General features: G+C 41.8%; 1 protein-coding gene and 1 pseudogene across 26 annotated transcripts in view; one reads left to right on the plus strand and one right to left on the minus strand.

Annotated features, from left to right (window-relative positions):
- The window catches only part of LOC145536800 (histone-lysine N-methyltransferase PRDM7-like), a 44,148-nt gene that overhangs the window by 15,355 nt on the left and 4,749 nt on the right, over nucleotides 1–24,044 (minus strand). The gene's annotated exons all lie outside the window — the stretch shown is intronic.
- LOC145536801 (histone H2B pseudogene) lies at nucleotides 6,443–7,083 on the plus strand (annotated as a pseudogene). Its single transcript, XR_014076018.1, has one exon. The product of XR_014076018.1 is annotated as a histone H2B pseudogene (transcript).

A 24,044-nucleotide genomic window follows, 5' to 3' on the forward strand; every position in this document is an offset into this window, starting at 1 on the left:
TTGTTGGCAGATTTTGTGGCTCAGATCATGAACTCTTTATTGACAAATTCAGACTTAAATTGAAGAAAGTAGGGAAAACCACTAGACTATTCAGGTGTGACCTAAATCAAATCCCTTACGATTATATAGTGGAAGTGACAAATAGATTCAAGGGATTAGATCTGATAGACAGAGTGCCTGAAGAACTATGGACGGAGGTTCATGACGTTGTACAGGTGACAGGGATTAAGACCATCCCCAAGAAAAAGAAATGGGAGAAAAGCAAAATGGCTGTCTGAGGAGGCCTTACAAATGGCTGTGTAAAGAAGAGAAGTGAAAAGCAAAGGAGACAAAGAAAGACATACCCATTTGAATGCAGAGTTCCAAAGAATAGCAAGGAGAGTTAAGAAAGCCTTCCTTAGTGATCAGTGCAAAGAAAGAGAGGAAAACAATAGAATGGGAAAGACTAGAGATCTCTTCAAGAAAATTAGAGATACCAAGGGTACATTTCATGCAAAGATGGGCACAGTAAAGGACAAAAATGGTATAGACCTAACAGAAGCAGAAGATATAAAGAAGAGGTGGCAAGAATACACAGAAACACTACACAAAAAGGATCTTCATGGCTTAGATAATCACGATGGCATGATCACTCACCTAGAGCCAGACATCCTGGAATGTGAAGTCAAGTGGGCCTTAGGAAGCATCACTATGAACAACGCTAGGGGAGGTGATGGAATTCCAATTGAGCTATTTCAAATCCTTAAAGATGATGCTGTGAAAGTGCTGCTCTCAATATGCTAGCAAATTGGGAAAGCTCACCAGTGGCCACAGGACTGGAAAAGGTCAGTTTTCATTCCAATCCCAAGGCAAGGCAATGCCAAAGAATGCTCAAACTACCGCACAATTCCACTCATCTCACACGCTAGCAAAGTGATGCTCAAAATTCTCCAATCCGGGCTTCAACAGTTCGTGGGCCGTGAATTTCCAGATGTTCAAGTTGGATTTAGAAAAGGCAGAGGAACCAAAGATCAAATTGCCAACATCTGTTGGATCACTGAAAAAGCAAGTGAGTTCCAGAAAAACATTTATTTCTGCTTTATCGACTATGCCAAAGCCTTTGACTGTGTGGATCACAACAACCTGTGGAAAATTCTGAAAGAGATGGGAATACCAGAACACCTGACCTGCCTCCTGAGAAATCTGTATGCAGGCCAACAAGCAACAGTTAGAATTGGACACGAAACAACAGACTGGTTCCAAATCAGGAAAGGAGTATGTCAAGACTGTATATTCTCACTCCACTTATTTAACTTTTATGCAGAGTACATAATGAGAAACACGTGATGATGAAGCACAAGCTGGAATCAAGATTGTTGGGAGAAAGATCAATAACCTCAGATATGCAGATTACACCACCCTTATGGCAGAAAGCAAAGAGGAACTAAAGAGCCTCTTGATCAAAGTGACAGAGGAGAGTGAAAACGTTGGTTTAAAACTCAACATTCAGAAAAGTAAGATCATGGCATGCGGTCCCATGAATTCACGGCAAATAGATGGGGAAATAGTGGGAACAATGAGAGAGTTTTCTGGTGGGGGGGGGCTCCAAAATCACTGTAGATGGTGACTGCAGCCATGAAATTAAAAGATGCTTGTTCCTTGGAAGAAAAGCTATGACCAACCTGGACAGCATACTAAAAAGCAGAGACATTACTTTGCCAACAAAGGTCTGTCTAGTCAAAGCTATGGTTTTCCCAGTAGTCATGTATGGATCTGAGAGTTGAACTATCAAGAATGCTGCGCACTGAAGAATTGATGCTTTTGAACTGTAGTGTTGAAGAAGAGTCCTCAGAGTCCCTTCGATACTGAGGAGATCCAACCAGTCCATCCTAAAGGAAATCAGTCCTGAATATTCATTGAAAGGACTGATGTTGAAGCTGAAACTCCAATACTTTGGCCACCTGATGCAAAGAACTGACTCATTTGAAAAGACCCTGATGCTGGGAAAGATTGAAGGTGGGAGGAGAAGGGGATGACAGAGGATGAGATGGTTGGATGGCATCACCGACTCAATGGACATGAGTTTGTGTCAACTCTGGGAGTGGGTGATGGACAGGGAGGCCTGGCGTGCTGCAGTCCATGGGATCGCAGAGTCGGACATGACTCAGCGACTGAACTGAACTGAACTGATACCCTTCTAGAGCACTTTGTTTCCTGTTACCATAGCCGCCAACTCCCCTGAGTACCTGGTGCTGCCAGAACCCCTGCAACCCAAGCAAGTGCACCACCTCCACACCTGGCCCTCACAGGGGAAACCCAACTCCTCCAGGGCAGCCTCAGGTGCAAACCCCAGTGGACGACCCACATGCAGAGGTGGAAATGAAACCACAATAGAAACCCAGGGGCAGTGCGGCTAAGGAAGAAGACCCCAGACCTTCCCACCAGCTGTACAAGCTGAAGATTCAATCCGCAGATTCTGTGCCTATGGAATATATAAAAGGTCATCGAGAGCTCCCACAAAAGAAAACGCACTAGTTCTGATAGCTGTGGACGTTGGAGACAAGAACACAGAAGATTAGGACCAGATTAGAATCTGAGCTGCCCCCACAGCAGGTCCAGACAGCAGCACAGTGTTAGAGGGGTTTCTAGGGAGGTGAGGTGAACTGTGACTCCCAGCGAGGGAAAGGATTCTGACAGCAGTGACTCAAGAAAAACATTGATTATTTTTGTTTTGACTTGTTCTGTAGATTCTTTTGGATTTTTTTTTTCTTTTTTCTCCCCTTCCCCCCCTCCCATTGTAGTTGTTGTAAATGTTCTCTCATAAGATTTCTCTAACTTTCCACAAAACACCAAATAATGTTCTTGATAATTGGACTCACATTTCCTAAATATTTACTGCAGTGACCAAGGAGAGCCCTGGAGGTATAATAGCCCATCAGAATTCTTCTATTTTGGACCAAAAGATACAGACCTTCATTGCCCATTCTTGAAAAGGCACTGTCCACTTCATACCTGTACTACTCAGGGAGGCTCTCTCTAGTATCTTGCCCAAGGACCTCAATTCTTTTCCTTTATCTCATGAGGTTCTGCCAGTTTCAAGAAAGTGTTTTGTTTTTTTTGTCCTGTAGAGCCCTGTCCCTCTCCTGAAGGGCTCAGGAAAAGTTTGATTTCGTGGATTATCAGGATTTCATCTCAATGTTTGGCTGACAGTGGTGTACTTACAGATTCTTATATCCTACACAACAGGAAATAATTACAACTGTAGGTGTAAAGAATACTTTGCAGCAATTGAAAATGATACACTATCTTCTCGCTCACACAGAGAAAAAGAAATAAAATACGAAAACAAAATTACTGAACAATCACAGAACTGTGAAAATGACTGTGGTGGGGCCACCTTGTTTCTCATAAGTGGTCACCAGTGTTCTCTAAATAAGATGGAAGAGGCAGGAGATATGCCCACAATTAATTCAAAATACATATCTCCTAAGGGTTGATTTTCTGCCTCTAAAATTAATGTATCTGTGCCATAAACACTCATACTCATATGTGATCATAATTGGAGATAGAGTATTTACCAAGTGATCAAGTTAAAATGCATTCATTAGAGTAGGTTTTAATCCAAATGACTTATATCTATATAATAAGGGAAAATCAGACATAGATACATACATATAGGGAAGAAAACGTGGGGAGGCATAGGGAGACTTCAGCTATCTACAAGCCAAGAAAAGTGGCCAGGAACGGAGGCCCGTTATGCATTCACACCTTGCATAAAATCCAACTCAGATGAAACCTTGATTTGGGCTTAGAGCCTCCACAAGTATGAGACAATACATGAATGTTGTTTAAGTGACCCAATCACTAGCATTTTGTACAGGAGCTCTAGAATACTTGAAAGTGTTGAAAGTATTAGTCGCTCAGTTGTGTCCAACTCTTTGTGACTCCATGGACTGTAGCCTGCCTCGCCCTTCTGTCCATGGAATTTTCTAGTCAAGAACGCTGGAGTGGGATTCCATTTCCTACTCCACGGGATCTTCTGGACCCAGGGATTGAACCTGAGTCTCCTGCATTGCAAGTGGATTCTTTACTATTTGGCCATTTTCTAATACTCATATGATATTTAAATGATCTTAACTAGTTTTATAAAATGAACAATACAGTAGATAAATAATCATACTTGTTACACTACTGTCACTAGACCCGAACACACCAGGAAGACCATTATTGGTTTAGTCAGGATAACCTCGCTGTAGAGTGGCTCAGTGACCGTGGCTACCAGTTTGACTCCCTCCTTGGCTGACATGGAGTCAACATGAACTTTTTAGCTTCTCTGACTGAATGCCCTCAGCATCCCTATGATGTTAAGCTGAAAATCATCAAGATTTTCCACTTCAAAAACAACAGAATAAGGGCTAGAAAAGAATGACATTAGATCATCTGAACGAGTTAGGGTAGAAACTTCTGATTCTAGGCAGTGTGAAATGAGGTTTTTCTCCTGAAATTTTTTGTTGCACTTAACTTCTATGCTGTGTTGGGGTCCTCTTTTTAAGGGAATCCATAAACAATGGTAATGTTGAAAAGGTTTCTGAATGGGGTATGCCTATCCCATCAACACCACCATCCACGAGTTGAGACTTGCAATTGTTAATTCAGCTATGAAGCCATTTCCCTTATTTTGCCTTTACAGTGAACCACAACATTGCAAGGTGATTCCTCACTAGGTTCTCTTATTTCCTCAATCATCAACTGAAGTGAATAATTACTAGTGTTACTCCCCCTTCCAATCTTCAACATCAAACTGCTTTTCCCTTCTCCATCCTAGATTTTCTGTGTATCAGAGTCCTTTGAGGTCCCAATTATCTCTTCAAAACCCAATTGTTTTGTATTTTTAATGTTTTTTTTATAACTGATGTATTCATTTAATTTCTGAATTTACAAATGTGAAAGAAACACAGGTCATTAAGATATCTAATGGATTCTATTTCTTAAAATGACTTCATACACAATATATGTATTAGATTTAGGTCTTTAGTCCATTTTGAGTTTATTTTTGTATATGCTGTTAGGGAATGTTCTAATTTTACTTTATTGCATGTAGCTATCCAATTATCCCTGCAGCACCTATTGAAGAGACTGTCTTCTCTCCACTGTATATTCTTCTGTTTTTTTATTATAGATTAGTTGACCATAGCACATAGGTTTATTTCTGGGCTCTCTCTTCTGTTCCACGTGTCTGTTTTTGTGCCGATACTACACTGACTGGATTAATGTAGTTTTCTGATATAGTTCGAAGTCAGGGAACCTGATTCCTCCAGTTCTGCTCTTCTTCCTTAAGACTGTTTTGGCGATTCAGGGTCTTTCGTCTTTCCATACAAAATTTAAAATGGTCTGTTCTAGTTTTGTGGAAAATGCCCCGGTATTTTCACAGCAATTGCACTGAGTATGTGGATTGCCTTGGATAGCATGTTTATTTTAACAATATCAATTCTTCCCATCCATAAACAAGGTAAACCTTTCCCTCTGTTTGTATTATCTTCACTTTCTTTGATCAGGGTTTTACTTTTTCTACGTACAGGTCTTTCACCACCTTAGATACGTTTACTCCTAGCTGCTTTATTTATCATTTTATTCATTTTATCTCACCCTGGTGGCTTTTCAGCAATAAGAGTGATCATTTTTTGAGAAATAACCGCTATAAATCATTAATCAATTCCAGTATGTGTGGTACTTGGGGGACCTATATAATGTTTAAGAAAACAATTTAAAATTTGAAAAATGTTAAATATTTTCACTGTGTATGTGTAAGTATTCCTATTTCTGTTTGTGTTCTGTATTTGGAGAATGGGATTTTGTCAGTCTCTTCAAATTGATCATTGGTTTTGATAAGTTTCGGAGATAATAGCTGGTCAATTAATTCTTAGGATTTTCAGGAGCACTCTGCTGAGGAAGCCAGGACATTCTGCTCATGCCACTGCAGGTCAATCAGGAGAAGATTCTGTGTTGGAGTAAAATATCCACCAAGTGACCTGAGTCTCTCTGATGCCTGAAAGAGCTTGAGTTATGGAGGTCAGTCAGACTCTCTCAGGAAGCTCTAACTGATTATTTCATTTTTCAACTTCAGTGACTTTGGTGACATCTTTCAAACTTCTCATGCATCAATAGTAGACATAAGTCAGCTGAGGTGAATGGATGCCTGTTTCCTACATGGGGCAGAGTTCAAAGATTTTTCTGGTGGAGGTCAGGGAAAGTTTGAAGATACCACTGATTTTGGCTGACTGGGGGTTAAGCGTGGGGGAGGGGCGTGGCAGGAGTTGGGAGGTGGGACATCCAGTGAGAAGTGACATGGGCTGCCATAGTAACAGGCCTCCCTGCTTTGCATTTTATCCAATCAGATATGGACAGTGTCTGTGACGTCAGGGAACGCAGGGCCTATAAACTCGGCCAACGGCCTTCAACGCCCGCACTGGTCTTCCCTCTGAGCCATGGGGGGTGGTGTCTCCCACAAGGCTGAACCAGCCTCTGACAACTCTCAGGAAGATCTGAGCACCAGAGAAACTGGCACCTCCGAAATTGAGCCCTCGGAAACAGAGCCCTCCAGACCAGAGTCGTCTGATGCCGAGCCAAAGAAGGCAAAGCGGAAGACGGCTAAGAGCCGCCGTCGCCGTCGCCGTCGCCGCCGCTCCCGTCCGGACGACTTCTTGAGCTTCGCCATCTATTTCCGCAGGCTGCTGAGGCAAGTCCATCCGGGCCTGAGTCTCTCCCGTGAGGCCGTGAACGTCATGGATTCGTTCGTGAAGGATATGTTTGAGCGGATCGCCGAAGAGGCCTGGCGCCTGGCCCGCTCCAACAAGCACCGCACCATCACAAATCATGACATCCAGACAGCTGTTCGTCTTCTCTTGCCTGGAGAGATCGGCAAGCATGCCATGTCCGAGGCCACTAAAGCGATCATCAGATACAACAGCTGCAGATAAACTGCCTCAGGACCGCCTGAACATCGCAAACCAGACTTTTCTTCTCTCACTTGGAGAGAAAAGACCTGTAGCGATGAAGAGGCACATTTCCACCCCAACGAAAACATTAAAAACTTCATTAACTTTGCTTCAATGTGTGTCGGATGTGTCATTCGTTCGATGGAAAATCGTGTACTTTTTTCTTAGCGTATTGCAACTCGTCACTTTCCTAAATGGTTATATCTATTTGTGGTTTCTCAGCGATTTTAGGGATCTTTATGGTCAAAATGGTTTCCCGAAAAGTTTCATCGGCCTTTTTCATTTTCATTCTCCCACCTATACTTAGGTACCATCCAGAGATTTTTATGTGGTGTATAGCAACCGATAAAGAACAGTGTGGTCTTCCCGGGTGGCTCAGCAGTAAAGAATGCGCCTGCAATGCAGGAGTCGCAGGAGAGGCAGGTTCGATCCCTGGGTCATAAAGATCCCCGGGAGGAGGGCATGGCAACCCTCTCCAGTATGCTTTCCTAGAGAATCCCATGGACAGAGGAGCCTGGTGGGCTATAGTCCACAGGGTCTGCAAAGAGTCGGGCACCACTGTCGCGAGGTAGCACGCATGGACACAAAGAGCAGTGTGTGTGTGTGTGTGTGTGTGTGTGTGTGTGTGTGTGTGTGTTCAGTCACTCAGTCATATCTGACTCTTTCTGACCTCATGGCCAGGAGCCCGCCAGGCTCCTCTCTCCGTGCAATTTTCCAAGCAAGAATACTGAACTGGTTGCCATTTCCTACTCCAGGGGATCTTTCTGACCATGGGATAGAAACCATGTCTCTTTCGTCTCGTGCATTGGCAGGTGGATTCTTTACCACTGCACCAGCAGTAGCAGATATAAAAATCACACTTACCCATTCTATCTCTTCAATCCCAATTCACTTCCATGTGTAAAATAGGACTCAAACACAGTGTAAAATGAGAAAATTCTAAATTTCTGGAATCAAGCACCATATCTTATGAAATTACCTTATCTAGATTTCTCTTATCCTATTTTTTTGTTTGCAAACTAGAACATTTGGCTTTTAAAAAAAAAAAAAATCCGGACTGAATTGCAAACTTGCAGGGATGATGGGATAGTCCAGTGACAGTGAATGCAGCGACAGTCTCCACAGTAGCAGCCAATGAGGGACTGGTAGCCCATGAGCCAAAGCAATTGGCCAAACGTATGGTGGAGTGAGGAGGGCTGAACAAATAACAACCTTCCTGTGGCACTCAGCCTAGAGATGGAGCGGGAAGGTGGGGTGATAGTTTCCCTGATGTTTTTCCATTCAAGCACCTGCTTTTAACCATGGCGATGTAAGTACAGGTATCCATTTCTTGGGGCTTCCCAGGTGGCGCTAGTGGTAAAGAAACTGCCTTCTTATGTGGGAAACGTTAAGAGCCACGGATTCAATCCCTGGATTGGGAAGATGCCCTGGAAAAAGGCATGGCAACCCACTCCAGTATTCTTGCTGGAAAATCCCATGGACAGAGGAGCCTAGCGGGCTTCAATCCGTAGGGTCTCAAAGAGTCGGACACGACTGAAGCGGCTTAGCATACACGCCATCCATTTCTTGGGTCTTCCCAAGTGGCGCCGGTAGTAAAGAACCTGCCTGCAATGCAGGAGACACAGGAGACCCAGGTTCTATCCCTAAGTGGAGAAGGTTCCCTGGAGGAGGGCATGGAAACCCACTCCAGTACTCTTTCCTGGATAATTCCCAGGGACAGAGGAGCCTGGTGGGCCACAGTTCATAGGGTCACAAAGAGTCGGACACAACTGAAGAGATTTAGCACACATGCATGCATCCATTTCTTGTTGTGGGACATGTCTCTAGCACCTTGCATCAAAGTAAGAAGGAGGACGATGTTCAGCAATTAAGAGAAATAAGATGACTCCTTCTTCTACCTCAAGTATTTGACTGCTAATGCTTATGATAATATTTACTGAAATTAATGTCCATTGTGATTCCTTCTTGGTGCATTGACATTTTTATTTCTATAAGTATATTGCTGCATTTCAAAGTAGTTGGTGATTTCCCTATTCCTTTTATTTTTGTTTGAGATACTTTTTGTGATTTTAGTTAATTAATTTTTTATTGAAGGATTATTGCTTTACAGAATTTTGCTGTTTTCTGTCAAACATCAACATAAATCAGCCTAGGGGATACATATATCCCCTCCCTTTTGGAACTCTCTCCCATCTCCCTCCCCATCCCACCCCTCTGGGTTGATACAGAGCCCCTGGTTGAGTTTCCTGAGCCATACAGCAAATTCCCCTTGGCTATCTCTTTTACACATGGTAATGTAAGTTTCCATGTTACTCTTTCCATACATCTCACCCTCTCCTCCCCTTTCCCCATGTCCATAATTCTATTCTCCTATTTCTTTTTTAAAAGATTGATTTCAAGCTTACTACATCCTTGGAGAGAGAGAAAGCACACTGTGATTTCAGTCCTTTGTAATTTACAATGGTTTTCATTAGAACTTAATATTTCATTTTAAACTATTCACTTTGAACTTTAAGCAACAAGGATATGCTATACAGTACAGAGGAATATACCAACTATCTAATAATAAATGTAAACAGAGTATAATATATAAAACAACTGAATTGCTATGTTGTAAATCTGAACAAATATAATATTGCAACTCATGAATACATCCACAAAAAAAGAAATTAAAGTTAAAAACAATTTATCAGTACCACTGTTATTGGATGTAGAAATCTGTGAAGGATGTGATTCTCAGCAAAACAATGAGAGAAAAACTAGGAGGATCTACAAAATTCCAACCTCTTGATCCCAGCTGTAGTGTTTTCTCGAGGTCAGTCATGATAGAGTTCGGTAAGTTCTAAATTATTTTCCTAGCAATTTCATTTCCCAGTTTATTCTCATTCTCCCAAAGTGTACTATGGAGTTCTTCAGAAGCAGTTTATGTGTGATATGCAGTAGATAAAGTGAAGAAACTGATATACGCATCCACTACCTCTATCACACTTATCCCACATATCCCAGTTTATTTACATATTTTCCACATATCCTAGTTAATGAAACATTTAAATATATAAATGGGGACTGATATATAGTATAGAAATGGCAAAACAAACATTTCACACACATTTCAATTTTCTAATTCCCTGGTTTTTTGAAATTATTTTTAAAATTCATACAGAAGAACAAGATGGCAGAGGAATAGGTGGACGCGGAGTACATCTCTCTCCACAGATACATCAGGAATATACCTTCAGACACAGAGGTGCATGCAGAACACCAGCTGAGAGTGGACAGGAGTCCCTGACTAGTGGAAAATAATATATAGACCCACCCAAACCTTGGTAGGATGAAGGGACTAGGGAAAAACAGAAGTGTTAGTAGGACTGGACCTGCCTTCAGCAGGTGGGGGAACTGAAGCAAGGGTCCGATCCCCACGTCGGGGCAATTGTCGGAGTCAGAGGAGAAACATTTAAGGATGAGAGTGAAACAGCTGATCTGTGGCAGCCTAAGTGGGATGAGAATCAGACAGTCCTTGCAGCCATACATACCCAAGACGGGGATGCAGATCCCCTGGAAGGTGCAGCGGCTGGTAGCTGGAGTTTAGGGATTGTGGAGCAATCCTAAAGCGAGGGCTGCTCTTGACTGTGGAGAGACTGATCAAGGGGATATGAGGGAGGAGACTGTGGTGGCAAATGCCTGTGGAGGAAAGTCGGGCAGCCACGGAAGCTAGGCGATACTGCTGAGTCACGTTTGGCGGTGGAGCCATCACCATAGCCTCTCTCTTCCCACACTGCCAGCATTGGCAGCTGAACAATAGAGAGGCTGGCCCAGCAAGCACCTGACGCACTGAATTACAGAGGAGGACCCCATCCAGGGTGCCCCTTTAAGTGCCTGATGCGCCAGTCTACGGAGTAGGACCCAGCCAGGGGGGCCCCTCTGTGTGCCCGATGTGCCAAACAACAGAGAAGGTCCCCAGGCAACGAAGCCCTCTAAGTGCCTGAACGGGTGGAGTTACGGAGAAAGACTGGCCAAAGAGGCCTTCTGATCGCCAGCTACAAGAGGCTTGAGAAAAGACTGATAGGGCCATAAGTCTTGCGGTGGAGGCAGTCCGTGTCCCTGCACACTTGGCGCTGCCATGGTCCCTGCAAGCCAAGCAGCTGTGCCACCTTCACGGTCAACTCTTACTGGGGCAGAGCTGCCACAGGCAAAAACAGTCTTGTGCCTCTGCATGCGGGGTCGCTTCAGTAGTGTCCTACTCTTTGCAACCCTGGAGACTGTGGCCTGCCAGGCTTCTCTGTCAAGGAGCGGCGTTCTCCAGACAAGAATACTGGAGTGTGTTGGCTAATACTGGTTTCGCGGTTGCGTGGCATGGAGCGGCCCTGAGGAGATACCCCATGTCCAAGGTCAGAGAAGCCCCAGCAAGATGGTAGGCGCTGGAGCGACTTTGAAGAGATACCCCACGTCCAAGGGCAGAGAAGCCCTAGCAAGACGGTAGGAGGGGCAAATTCACATTTAGAATCAAACCTCATCCCCGCCAGAGATGCTCAGAGGGCTCAAACAAACCTTGTGCACGCCAGGACCCAGAGCCCCCACAGAGACTGAGACAGAACTGCGTTTGAGTGTCTCCTGTGTAGGTACGGGTCAGCAGTGGACTGCCGCAGGGGCAGGGGCCCTGGGTGCAGCAGACTTGGCTATGGCATAAGCCCTCTTGGAGGGGGTCGCCATTAGCCTGACCACAGAGCCGCCAGATCTTACACAGGACTGGGAAATAGACTCTTGAAGGGCACAAACAGAACCTTGTGCACACCAGGACCCAGGAGAAAGGAGCACTGACCCCACAAGAGACTGACCCAGACTTGCCTGGGAGTGTGCAGGAGTCTCCAGTGGAGATGTGGGTTGGTGGTGGCCTGCTGCAGGGTTGGGGGCACTGAGTGTAGCAGTACATGCATGGGGCCTTTTGAAGGAGGTCGCCATTATCTTCATTACCTCCACCATAGTTTGGCCCCAGGTAAATAAGAAAGAGCGAGCACAGCTCCACCCATCAACAGAAAGGTGGATTAAAGATTTACTGAGCATGCCTCTGCCCATCAGAACAAGACCCAGTTTCCCCCTCAGTCAGTCTCTCCCATCAGGAAGCTTCCATAAGCCTCTTATGCTTCTCCATCAGAGGGCAGACAGACTGAAACCACAATCACAGAAAACTAACCAACCTGATCACATGGACCACAGCCTTGTCCAACTCAGTGAAACTATGAGACATGCCGTGTAGGGCCACCCAAGAAGGACAGGTCATCGTGGAGAGTTCAGCCAAAATGTGGTCCACTGGAGAAGGGAATGGCAAACTACCTCAGTATTCTTGCCTTGAGAACCCCAGGAACAGTAGGAAAAGGCAAAAGCATAGGACACTGAAAGATGAACTCCCCAGCGGGTAGGTGCCCCCTGGAGATCAGTGGAGAAATAACTCCAGAAAGAATGAAGAGATGGAGCCAACGCAAAAACAACACCCAGTTGTGGATGTGACTGGTGATGGAAAGAAAGTCCGATGCTGTAAAGAGCTATATTGCACAGGAACCTGGAATGTTAGGTCCATGAATCAAGGTAAATTGGAAGTGGTCAAACAGGAGATGGCAAGTGTGAATGTCGACATTTTAGGAATCAGAGAACTAAAGCAGACTGGAATGGTTGAATTTAACTCAGATGACCATTATATCTACTACTGTGGGCAAGAATCCCTTAGAAGAAAGGGAGTAGCCATCATAGTCAACAAAAGAGTCTGAAATGCAGTACTTGGATGAAATCCCAAAAACGACAGAATGATCTCTGTTTGTTTCCAAGGCAACCATTCAATATCAGAGTAACCCAAGTCTATGCCCTGACCAGTAATGCTGAAGAAACTGAAGTTGAACGGTTCTATGAGACCTACAAGACCGTCTAGAACTAACACACCCAAAATATGTCCTTTTCATTACAGGGGACTGGAATGCAATAGTAGGAAGTCAAGAGATACCTGAAGTAACAGGAACATTTGGCCTTGAAGTACAGAATGAAGCAGCGCAAAGACTCATAGAGTTTTGCCAAGAGAACGCACTGGTCATAGCAAACACCCTGTTCGAACAACACAAGAGCAGACTCTACACATGGACTTCACCAGATGGTCAACACCGAAATCAGATTGGTTATATTCTTTGCAGCCAAAATGGAGAAGCTTTATACAGTCAGCAAAAACAAGACTGGGAGCTGACTGTGGCTCAGATCGTGAAGTCTTTATTGAAAAATTCCCACTTGAATTGAAGAAAGTAGGGAAAACCACTAGACTATTCAGGTATGACCTAAATCAAATCCCTTACGAGTATACAGTGGAAGTGACAAATAGCTTCGAGGGATTAGACCTGACAGACAGAGTGCCTGAAGAACTATGGACGGAGGTTCCCGAACTTGTACAGGAGACAGGGATCAAGACCATCTCCAAGAAAAAGAAATGCAAAAAAAGTAAAATGGCTGTCTGAAGAGGCTTTACAAAGGGCTGTGTAAAGAAGAGAAGTGAAAAGCAAAGGAGACAAAGAAAGATATACCCATTTGAATGCAGAGTTCCAAAGAATAGCAAGGAGAGTTAAGAAAGCCTTCTTTAGTGATCAGTGCAAAGAAAGAGAGGAAAACGATAGAATGGGAAAGACGAGAGATCTCTTCAAGAAAATTAGAGATACCAAGGGAACATTTCATGCGAAGATGGGCACAGTAAAGGACAAAAATGGTATAGACCTAACAGAAGCAGACGATAGTAAGAAGAGGTGGCAAAAATACACAGAAGCACTATACAAAAAGGATCTTCATGACCTAGATAATCACGATGCCATGATCACTCACCTAGAGCCAGACATCCTGGAATGTGAAGTCAAGTGGGCCTTAGGAAGCATCACTATGAACAAAGCTAGTGGAGGTGATGGAATTCCAGTTGAGCTATTTCAAATCCGAAAAGATGATGCTGTGAAACCAGTGGACTCAATACGCCTTCAAAATTGGAAAACTCGGCAGCGGCCACACAACTGGAAAAGGTCAGTTTTCATTCCAGTTGCTAAGAAAGGCAATGCCAAAGAATGGTCAAACTACTGAACAATGCACTCATCTCACACGCTAGTAAAGTAATGCTCAAAATTCTCCAAACCAGGCTTCAACAATATGTGAACCATGAACTTCCAGATGTTCAAGCTGGTTTTCGAAAAGGCAGAGGAACCAGGGATCAAATTGCCAACATCCGCCGGATCATCGAAAAAGCAAGAGAGTTCCAGAAGAGCATCTATTTCTGCTTTATTGAGTATGCCAAAGCCTTTGACTGTGTGCATCTCAAGAAACTGTGTAAAATTCTGAAAGAGAAGGGAACCCCAGCCCACCTGATCTGCCTCTTGAGAAATCGGTATGCAGATCAGGGAGCAACAGTTAGAACCGGACATGGAACAACAGACTGGCTCCAAATAGGAAAAGGAGTATATCAAGGCTGTATATTGTCACCCTGCTTATTTAACTTATATGCAGAGTACATCATGAGAAACGCTGGGCTGGATGAAGCACATGCTGGAATCAAGATTACCGGGAGAAATATCAATAACCTCAGATATAAAGATGACACCACCCTTATGGCACAAAGTGAAGAAGAACTAAAGAGCCTCTTAATGAAAGTGAAAGAGGAGAGTGAAAAAGTTTGCTTAAACATTCAGAGAACTCATGCCGTCTGGTACCATCACTTCATGGCAAATAGATGGGGAAAGAGTGGAAACAGTGGCAGACTTTATATTTTTGGGCTCCAAAATCACTGCAGATTGTGACTTCAGCCAGGAAATTAAAAGATGCTTACTCCTTGGAAGAAAAGCTATGACCAACCTAGACAGCATATTAAAAAGCAGAGACATTACTTTGCCAACAAAGGTCCATCTAGTCAAGGCTTTGGTTTCTCCAGGAGTCATGTATGGATGTGAGAGTTGGACTATAACGAAAGCTGAGCGTGGAAGAATTGATGCTTTTGAACTGTGGTGTTGGGGAAGACTCTTGAGAGACCCTTGGACAGCAAGAAGATCCAACCAGTCCATCCTAAAGGAGATCAGCCCTGGGTGTTCATTGGAAGGAGTGATGTTGAAGCTGGAACTCCAGTACTTTGGCCACCTGATGCGAAGATCTGACTCATTTGAAAAGACCCTGATGCTGGGAAAGATTGAAGGTGGGAGGAGAAGGGGACGGCAGAGGATGAGATGGTTGGATGGTATCACCAACTCAATGGACATGAGTTTGGGGAAACTCCGGGAGTTGGTGATGGACAGGGAGGCCTGGCGTGCTGCCGTCCAAGGGGTCGCAAAGAGTCGGACACGACTGACATTGACTGACTGAATAAACTGAACTGAACTGATGTACCCATGGGTTAGTTAGACAAACAACATCAGAACATTGCAGTTTAAGGAAGAGAGCATTTTCTTGCAGGGCCATGCAAGGAGATGGGTGGCTTATGCCTTTAACAATCCTGAACTTTCCAAACACTTTCAAGAATGCCCACTTATACAAAACTTGAGGGAGGAATGTGATTAGCTCTGACAACCTTCTTGCTGTCAGATATTCTATTCTTGAAGAAAAGTCATAGTGAGGTAACTGTGTTCCTGTAAACCTCTAGCAAAACAAATATTAGTCTCAATGCTGAAAGGTAAGATTCCAAGCTTGACTTTCACACTCCAAGGTCCTGTTTAGGAGGAGGGGCTTCCTGGGCAAGCTGATTATCCTGCCTGAGAGCATTCATCCAGCACCCAGTCTTGGTCCTCCCACCAGTGGCCAGTCACAGCTGAAGATGCAGCTCTCAGTCTCTGGGCCCTCCTCTTACCAAGGTCCCCATACCCTGCCCAGCCACCTTAAAGGAGGGAGCCAGGTGCCCAGCCCACAGTTGCCCTCAGTCTTCTCAGTCTACCCTAACTTTGGGGGGGAAGCTGGGTCTTGTAGACTCTGACCCAATCAGATTATTGCAAGCGTTGAGTCATGGAGGTGGGGATGGCAGAGGTAGGTTGCCTAGTGCTCTGAACCCTGGGCCAGGCCAGTGAGTGTCTCTAGCAAGGTCTCTGGACCTCTGCAAGACTCGGCCTTTGGCCTGTCCCCAGGCTCCACCCCTTGCTACCCAGACCAAGGCCAGAGGACCTGGAGGGCCATGGACGAAGGCTGAAATATACCTTTTACTACACTCTGCTGAGAGGCTGACTATTGGTGGACCTGGTCTTCTAACCTCTATGGTCTTTAGCTAAGGACGGCAGCTCCATGCCCATCTTGCCCCTATTACAGTATCTTCCTTGGTGAGATTATACAAACTTTGACTGAAAGTGGGTAACTTAGACCATCATGGTCTATTTCCACTAGCCCAAGATAATCACATTCTACTCTGTTTCTATAACTCAGGTAAATTAACTAACAATATCATGTGATGATATAGTTTTTATCTTCCTCTAACTGAAATATTATACTTAAAAAGCATAATGTCCCCTCAGACATATATATTGCAAATGGGGGAACCATTTATTCATTCACTGCTGGAGCTATAGTTGAATTGTTATATTTTGAAAACAATTTTTATTGGAATGGAGTTGCTTTACCATCTTATATTAGTTTCCGTTGTACATCTAAGTCAATCTATTATAGGCATACATAGATCCCTTCATTTTTGGATTGTCTTCCCATTTAGGTCACCACAGAGCACTGAGTAGAGTTCCTTCCACTTTTTTCGTTTTTGAATTCAAATTAAGTTATTTGTATTAACTGGAGGATAATTACTGTACAATATTGTGATGCTTTTTGCCATATATCAACATTAATGAGCCATAGGTATACATGTGTCCCACACATCCTTAAGCCCCACTCACCTCCCTCCCCACCCTATTCCTATGGGTTGTTCCAGAGCACTGGTTTTGAATGCCCTGCTTTATGCATATATAAACCTGAATGATGATTTTCCTGAATGATGAAATATGCAATTTTCTCTATATCACATATGAGTTATGGGTGTAGTTTTTTCTACATTAAATTTGATATCTGTATTTATGTTTGGAAATCTAGCTGTATATTTTTGGTCATGATAGATGGACTATTGTATGTTTCACATCTGGATATCTCTGCACTCTTTTCCCTACATAAATATGGAATGCTGTATTCTTCACATAGGAAAATTTGAGCACATGTTTTCCTGAATAAAGTATGGAATATTTTGCAGTTTTCTAATGAAAATCTCACTTAAGATTTTCGGACATGAAGTATATAATTCTCCATAGTCCAAATATGAAACACCGAGGCAAATTTTCATTACTGAACTAGGAAATTTGTACATCTCATAAATGATCATCTAGGTAAAGATTTTCCTACATGAAAGTTGGCATATTTCATATTTCACATAAAGAAATATGGACACAGATCTCCTTGTTTGGGGATACTCTGTATTTCACATATGAAAACATGGGTGCTGATGTTTCTACACTAAATATGTAACTCTCTATATTTCCCATTTGAAAATCTAGACACAGGTTTTCCTGCATGAAACATGCAATATGCTATATGAAAATCTGGAAAAAGGTTTTCCTGCTTAAATACTGAATGTTTTATTTTACACTTATTAAAATCTGTGTGCACATTCTGCACATGACATATGGAATTCTCTTGTGTTTCTCTTTGGAAAATATAGACATTCAGGAACCTACATTAAATATTAAATTCTCCTTAGAACTCATATTAAAATATTGGCACAGGTGTTGTGGGCCTAGGTTTTCAACTGTGAAATTATATAATTCTGTATGATTCACGTGTGGAAATCTGAGTGCAGATTTTCCTAAATGAAGTATGAAATCATGTATATCTTACAGATGATAAGTTAAGTGTAGATTTTCTGCTATATTGCTATATGGGATTCTGCATATTTCATATAAGAAAACCTTAATTATGATTTTTTGACATAGAATATGTAATTCTAATTTCACATATAGATATCTGGGAACAGATTTTCCTACTTGAACTATGACATCTCTATATTTCACATATAGAAATCAGTGTACAGATATTCACGCATCACATATGAAATTTTCCACGTTTCGTATGTGGGACTCTCAGGCCAGATATTTTAGAAAATATATGGAACTCTCTATATTTCCCAAGTAAAAACAAGATGAGGAAGTTTTGAGATGAAATATGGACGTTTGTTCATTTCTCATATGAAAACCAGGGTACAGATTTTCTTACATGACATATGAAACGTGTATATTTTAGATACGAAAATTTGAGTTCATATTTTTTACATGAATTATGGAATTTTCTATGTTTCAAATATGGAAAACTTACCTTAGATATGCTTCTATGAAATATAGAATCCCTATATTTCCTATATGACATGTGGACCCTGATTTTGCTCCATAATATGTGCAATTCGCTACATGTCATATATGAATATCTTGGTTTAGATTCTCCCACATGAAATATGGAATTCTCTGTATGTCCCTTGCAAAACATGAGGGCAGGTTAACTTGACGAACAATGGAATTCTTTATATTTCACATTTGAAAATCTAGGTGCAGATTTTCTACATGAAATATGAAATTCTGTACATTTCTTGTATTAAAGTATTAGTGCAGATTTTCCCACTTCAAATATGGAATTCTCTATATTTCATATAGGAAAGCCTGAAAGATGACTTTCCTACAGGAAATATGTAACTTTCTATATTTCATACACGAAAATATGGGTACAGAATTTTCTCCAGGAAGTATGAAATCTGTATTTCATGTCTGAAAATCTAGCTGTATATGTTTGGTCATGATATATGAAATATTGCTTGCTTCACATATGGATATATGTGCACGTATTTTCCTGCAAGCATAGGGAATTCTGTATTATTCACATAGGAAAATTTGAGTATCCATTTTCCTGCTGAATCATGGAATTCTACTTTCATAAATGAATTTCTCAATTAAATTTTCTGACAAGAGATGTACAATTCTCTATCATTCAAATATGAAATTCCAGTAGCAAATATTCATTCCAGAAATACGAAATGTGTACATTTCACAAATGAAAATCTAGATAGAGCTTGTCTTACATGAGGTGTGGTACTCTTTACATTCCATATAAAAGATCTGAGCACAGATTTCCTTGATTTAAATATAGACTAATCTATATTTCACATATGAAAATATTGGCGTTGTGTGTTCTACAATATATGTATTTCTCTACATTTCACAAATGAAATGTTCAATTCTTCGTATCGCATTTATAAATATTGGCTGCACATTTTCCTACATGGTATATGGAATTCTCTGTGTTTAGCATTTGAAAATATAGACTTTCATTTTCCTACACTAAATATTAAATTCCCTAAACTTCACATATTAAAATATTAGCATGGGTTTTGTAGGCATAGTTTCTCAAATGTGAATGTGGAATTTTGTGTTTTGCATGTGGACATCACATTAGAAGTTTTCCTAAATGAAATATGGACTTCTGTATATTTTACAGGTGATAATTGGAGGAAGGGTTTTTCTGCTATATTGATACATGGGATTCTGTATTTTTCATATATGAAAATCTTATGATTTTATTACATAAATATGTAACTGTCTATATTTCACATTATACAACACTGGGAAAAACTTTACCTACATGAAATATGAAATCTCTACTTTTCACATATATTAATCAGTGAACAGATTTTCACACATGACATAAGAAATTTTTCATCTTTCATATAAGGAAATCCCATCCCAGACATTCATACAAAAAAACCCTGAAGTCTATATTTCATATATGAAAATACAGTTGCCAATTTTCCCACATGAAATGTGGAGTTCTCTCTATAGAATCACATGTGAAACCTGGACACCCATTTACCACAAAATATGAAATCTTCTATATATCATATAGGAAAATCTCTGCTCAAATTTTCCTCTAGGCAGTACTTAACATTATGTATGTCACACATGAAAAACTGGGTGCTAATTTACCCATGTACAATCCGGAATTGTGTATATTCTGGATATCAAAATCTGTGCACCAATATTACTACCTAAACTATGGAATTCGGTATATTTCACATATGAAAATCAGGGTGAAATTTTACTCAGTTAAAAATGGAATTCTCTATATTTTACATATGAAAATGTCAGTGCTGAATTTACATCATGAAATATTGAACTTTTTGTATTTCACTTTAGGAAAATCTGGATGCTGAGTTTCTTACATGAAATATGGTATTTTCTATACCTCATATATGACAATCTGGGTGGTGACTTCCTTACATTAAATATGGAAATCTCTATATTTCACAGACGAAAATCATGGCGTTGGTTTTCTTAAGATATGGAGAACCTATATGGTATTGGAGTTCTCTCTGTTTCACAAATGAAAATATGTGCACCACTGCTTCTTCGCAAAATATGGAATTCTTTGTATTTCTTCTATCAAAATCTAGGCTTGAACACTCTTTCATGGAAGTTGGACTTCTGTATATTTCACATTTGAAGATCAGAATGGATTTTCCTATGAGAAATATGAAATCACTGCATTTCGTGTGAACCACTGGTTCTTCAGGTACTGACACATTTGTTCCCTGTTTGTGTCCCTGTGCCTTGCACATGCGTGTGTACAGGTGTGTGCTTGTGTCACCTGTGTTTGCGTGTATGTGCATGGGCCCAGCCCCCTGCTGACATGGGAGATGAAGGCGAAAGAACATGAGATGTCTAACAACGAGAAGAGGAGGCAGGAGACGTCCACAGTCTAGGGGAGACTGGTCCACGCATCTCTGCGGTGACCCTGTTCAGGACAAGAATGAGCAAAGGATGGCCAGTGACAACTCTGGGTAGTGAGTCCACAAATCTGCAATTACCTCAGGAGACAAAGACAGGCTCACAATTTCTGCTGTGCTGTTGTGTGTGTTTGTATCCGCAAGAGGGGTTGGAGGGTTTGCAGAGTCACCCAGTGTAAATCAAGTGGTGGGGGCTCTAAAATCATGACCTGTGGACCCCTCAGTCTGTGGGGGCATTGGCTCTGATTAAAACTCTTCAAGAAATGGGCATAGAAGGAACCTACCTCAACATAGTAAAGGCCACATATGATAAGCCCACAGCAAATATTATTCTCAATGGTGAAAAACTGAAAGCATTCCCCCTAAGATCAGGAACAAGACAAGGGTGTCCACTTTCACCACTATTATTCAGCATAGTTTTGGAAGTCCTAGCTACAACAATCAGAGATGAAAAAGAAATAAAAGGAATCCAGATCGGAAGAGAAGAAAGTATAACACTCACTGTTTGCAGATGACGTGATGCTGTACATAGAATACCATGATACTATCAGAAAATTACTAGAGCTAACCAGTGAATTTAGCAAAGTCGGAGGATACAAAATCAATACACAGAAATCATTTGCATTCCTACATACTAACAATGAAAAATCAGAAAGAGAAATTAAGGAATCAATTCCATTCACCACTGCAACAAAAAGAATAAAACATCTAGGAATAAACTTACCTAAGGAGACAAAAGAACTATATACAGAAAATTATAATTTGATGAAAGAAATCAAAGATGATATAAACAGATGGAGAGATAATCCAGGTTCCTGGGTAGAAAGAATCAATATTGTGAAAATGACTATACTACCAAATGCAATCTACAGATTCAATGTGATCCCTATCAAAGTACTAATGGCATTTTTCACAGAACTAGAAAAAAAAAAGCCACAGTTCGTACGGAAACACAAAAGACCCTGAATAGCCAAAGTCATCTTGAGAAAGAAGAATGGAGCGGGAGGAATCAACTTACCTGCTTTCAAATTATACTACAAAGTCACAGTCATCAAGACAGTACACAAAAACAGAAATAAAGGCCAAGGGAACAAGATAGAAAGCCCAGAGAAAAACCCACACACATGTGGGCACCTTATCTTTGACTTAGGAGGCAAGAATATACAATGGGAACAAGACAGCAGTTTCAGTAAGTGGTGCTGGAAGAACTGGACAACTCAGTGCAAAGAATGAAATTAGAACACTTCCTAACACCATCAGTTCAGTTCAGTTCAGTCGCTCAGTTGTGTGCGACTCTTTGCGACCCCATGAACCGCAGCATGCCAGGCCTCCCTGTCCATCACTAACTGCCGGAGTCCACCCAAACCCACGTCCATTGAGTCGGTGATGCCATCCAACCATCTCATCCTCTGTCATCCCCTTCTCCTGACCTCAAACTTTCCCAGCATCAGGGTCTTTTCCAATGAGTCAGCTCTTCCCATCAGGTGGCCGAAGTATTGGAGTTTCAGCTTCAACATCAGTCCTTCTAATGAAAACCCCGGACTGATCTCCTTTAGGATGGACTGGTTGGATCTCCTTGCAAACCGAGGGACTCTCAAGAGTCTTCTCCAACACCACAGTTCAAAAGCATCAATTCTTCTGCGCTCAGCTTTCTTTATAGTCCAATTCTCACATCCATACATGACCACTGGAAAAACCATAGCCTTGACGAGACGGCCCTTTGTTGGCAAAGTAATGTCTCTGCTTTTTAACATGCTGTCTAGGTTGGTCATAACTTTCCTAACACCGCACACAAAGATAAACTGAAAATGGACTAAAGACCTAAATGTAAGACCAGAACCTATATAACTCTAGGAAGAAAACATAGGCAGAATACTCTATGACACAAATCATAGTAAAATCCTCTATGACAAACCTCCTAGAATAAAGGAAATAAAAACAAAAATAAATAACTAGGTGCTAATTTAATTTAAAAGTTTTTGCATAGCAAAGGAAACTATACACACAGTGAAAAGACCACCCTCAGAATGGGAGAAAATAATAGCAACTGAAACAACTGACAAACTATTAATTTCCAAAACATACACACAGCTCATACAAGTCAATACCAGAGAAACAAACAACCCAGTCAAAAAGTGGGCAAAAGTCCTAAACAGATATTTCTCCAAAGAAGACATAGAGATGGCTAAGAAACACATGAAGAGATGCTCTCCATCACTCATGATTAGAGTGTTAGTCGCTCAGTCGTGTCCAACTCTTTGCAAGCTCACGGACTGTAGCCCACCAGGCTCCTCTGTCCATGGAATTTTCCAGGCAAGCATACTGGAGTGGGTTGCCATTTCTTCCTCCAGGGGATCTTCCTGACCCAGGGATTGAACCTGGGGCTCCTGCACTGCAGGAAGACTCTCTACCATCTGAGGCACCAGAGAAGCTCATTATTAGAGAAATGCAAATCAAAACTACAACGTGATATCACCTCACACCAGACAGAATGGGCATCATCAAAAAGTCCACAAGCAACAAGTGCTAGAGATGGTGGGAATGTAAATTGATACAGTCACTATGGAAGACAGTGTGGAAATGCCTTAAAAAACTAGGAATAAAACCACCATGTGACCCAGCAATCCCACTATTAGGCATATGACCTTCCAAAAACCAAAGCTGAAAAAGACACACGTACCCCAGTGTTCACTCCAGCACTATTTACGGTAGCCAAGACATGGAAGCAAGCTAGATGTCCATCGACAGAGGAATGGATAAAGAAGCTGAGGTGCGTATATACAATGGAATGCTACTCAGCCATAGAAAAAAAGGAATGCATCTGGGTCAGTTCTAAGGAGGTGGATGAACCCAGAGCCTATTATACAGAGGGAAGTAAGTTAGAACGAGAAAAACAAATACCGTATATTAACGCATACATGTGGAATCTAGAAGGATGGTACTGATAAACCTGATCCCAGAGCAGCAATAGAGACGCAGACATAGAGAACAGACTTGTGCACAAGGGTAGGGGAGGAGAGGGAGTGGGTGAGATAAATGGAGAGAGTAGCATGGATGAATATACATTAACATATGTAAATAGATAGCCAATGGGAATTTGCTGTATGACTCAGGGAACACAAACGGGGGCTCTGTAATAACCTAGAGGGGTGGGAATGAGCGGGAAGTGGGAGGGATTCAAGAGGGAGGGGACATATGTACACCGAAAACTATGGTTAATTCAGGTTGAGGTGTGACAGAAATCAAACCAATACTGTAAATAATAATCAATCAATGAAAAATAAATA

Source organism: Giraffa tippelskirchi, chromosome X (genome assembly GCF_054371585.1).
Source record: "Giraffa tippelskirchi isolate mGirTip1 chromosome X, T2T-mGirTip1v1.2.pri, whole genome shotgun sequence".
Classification (NCBI taxonomy): domain Eukaryota; kingdom Metazoa; phylum Chordata; class Mammalia; order Artiodactyla; family Giraffidae; genus Giraffa; species Giraffa tippelskirchi.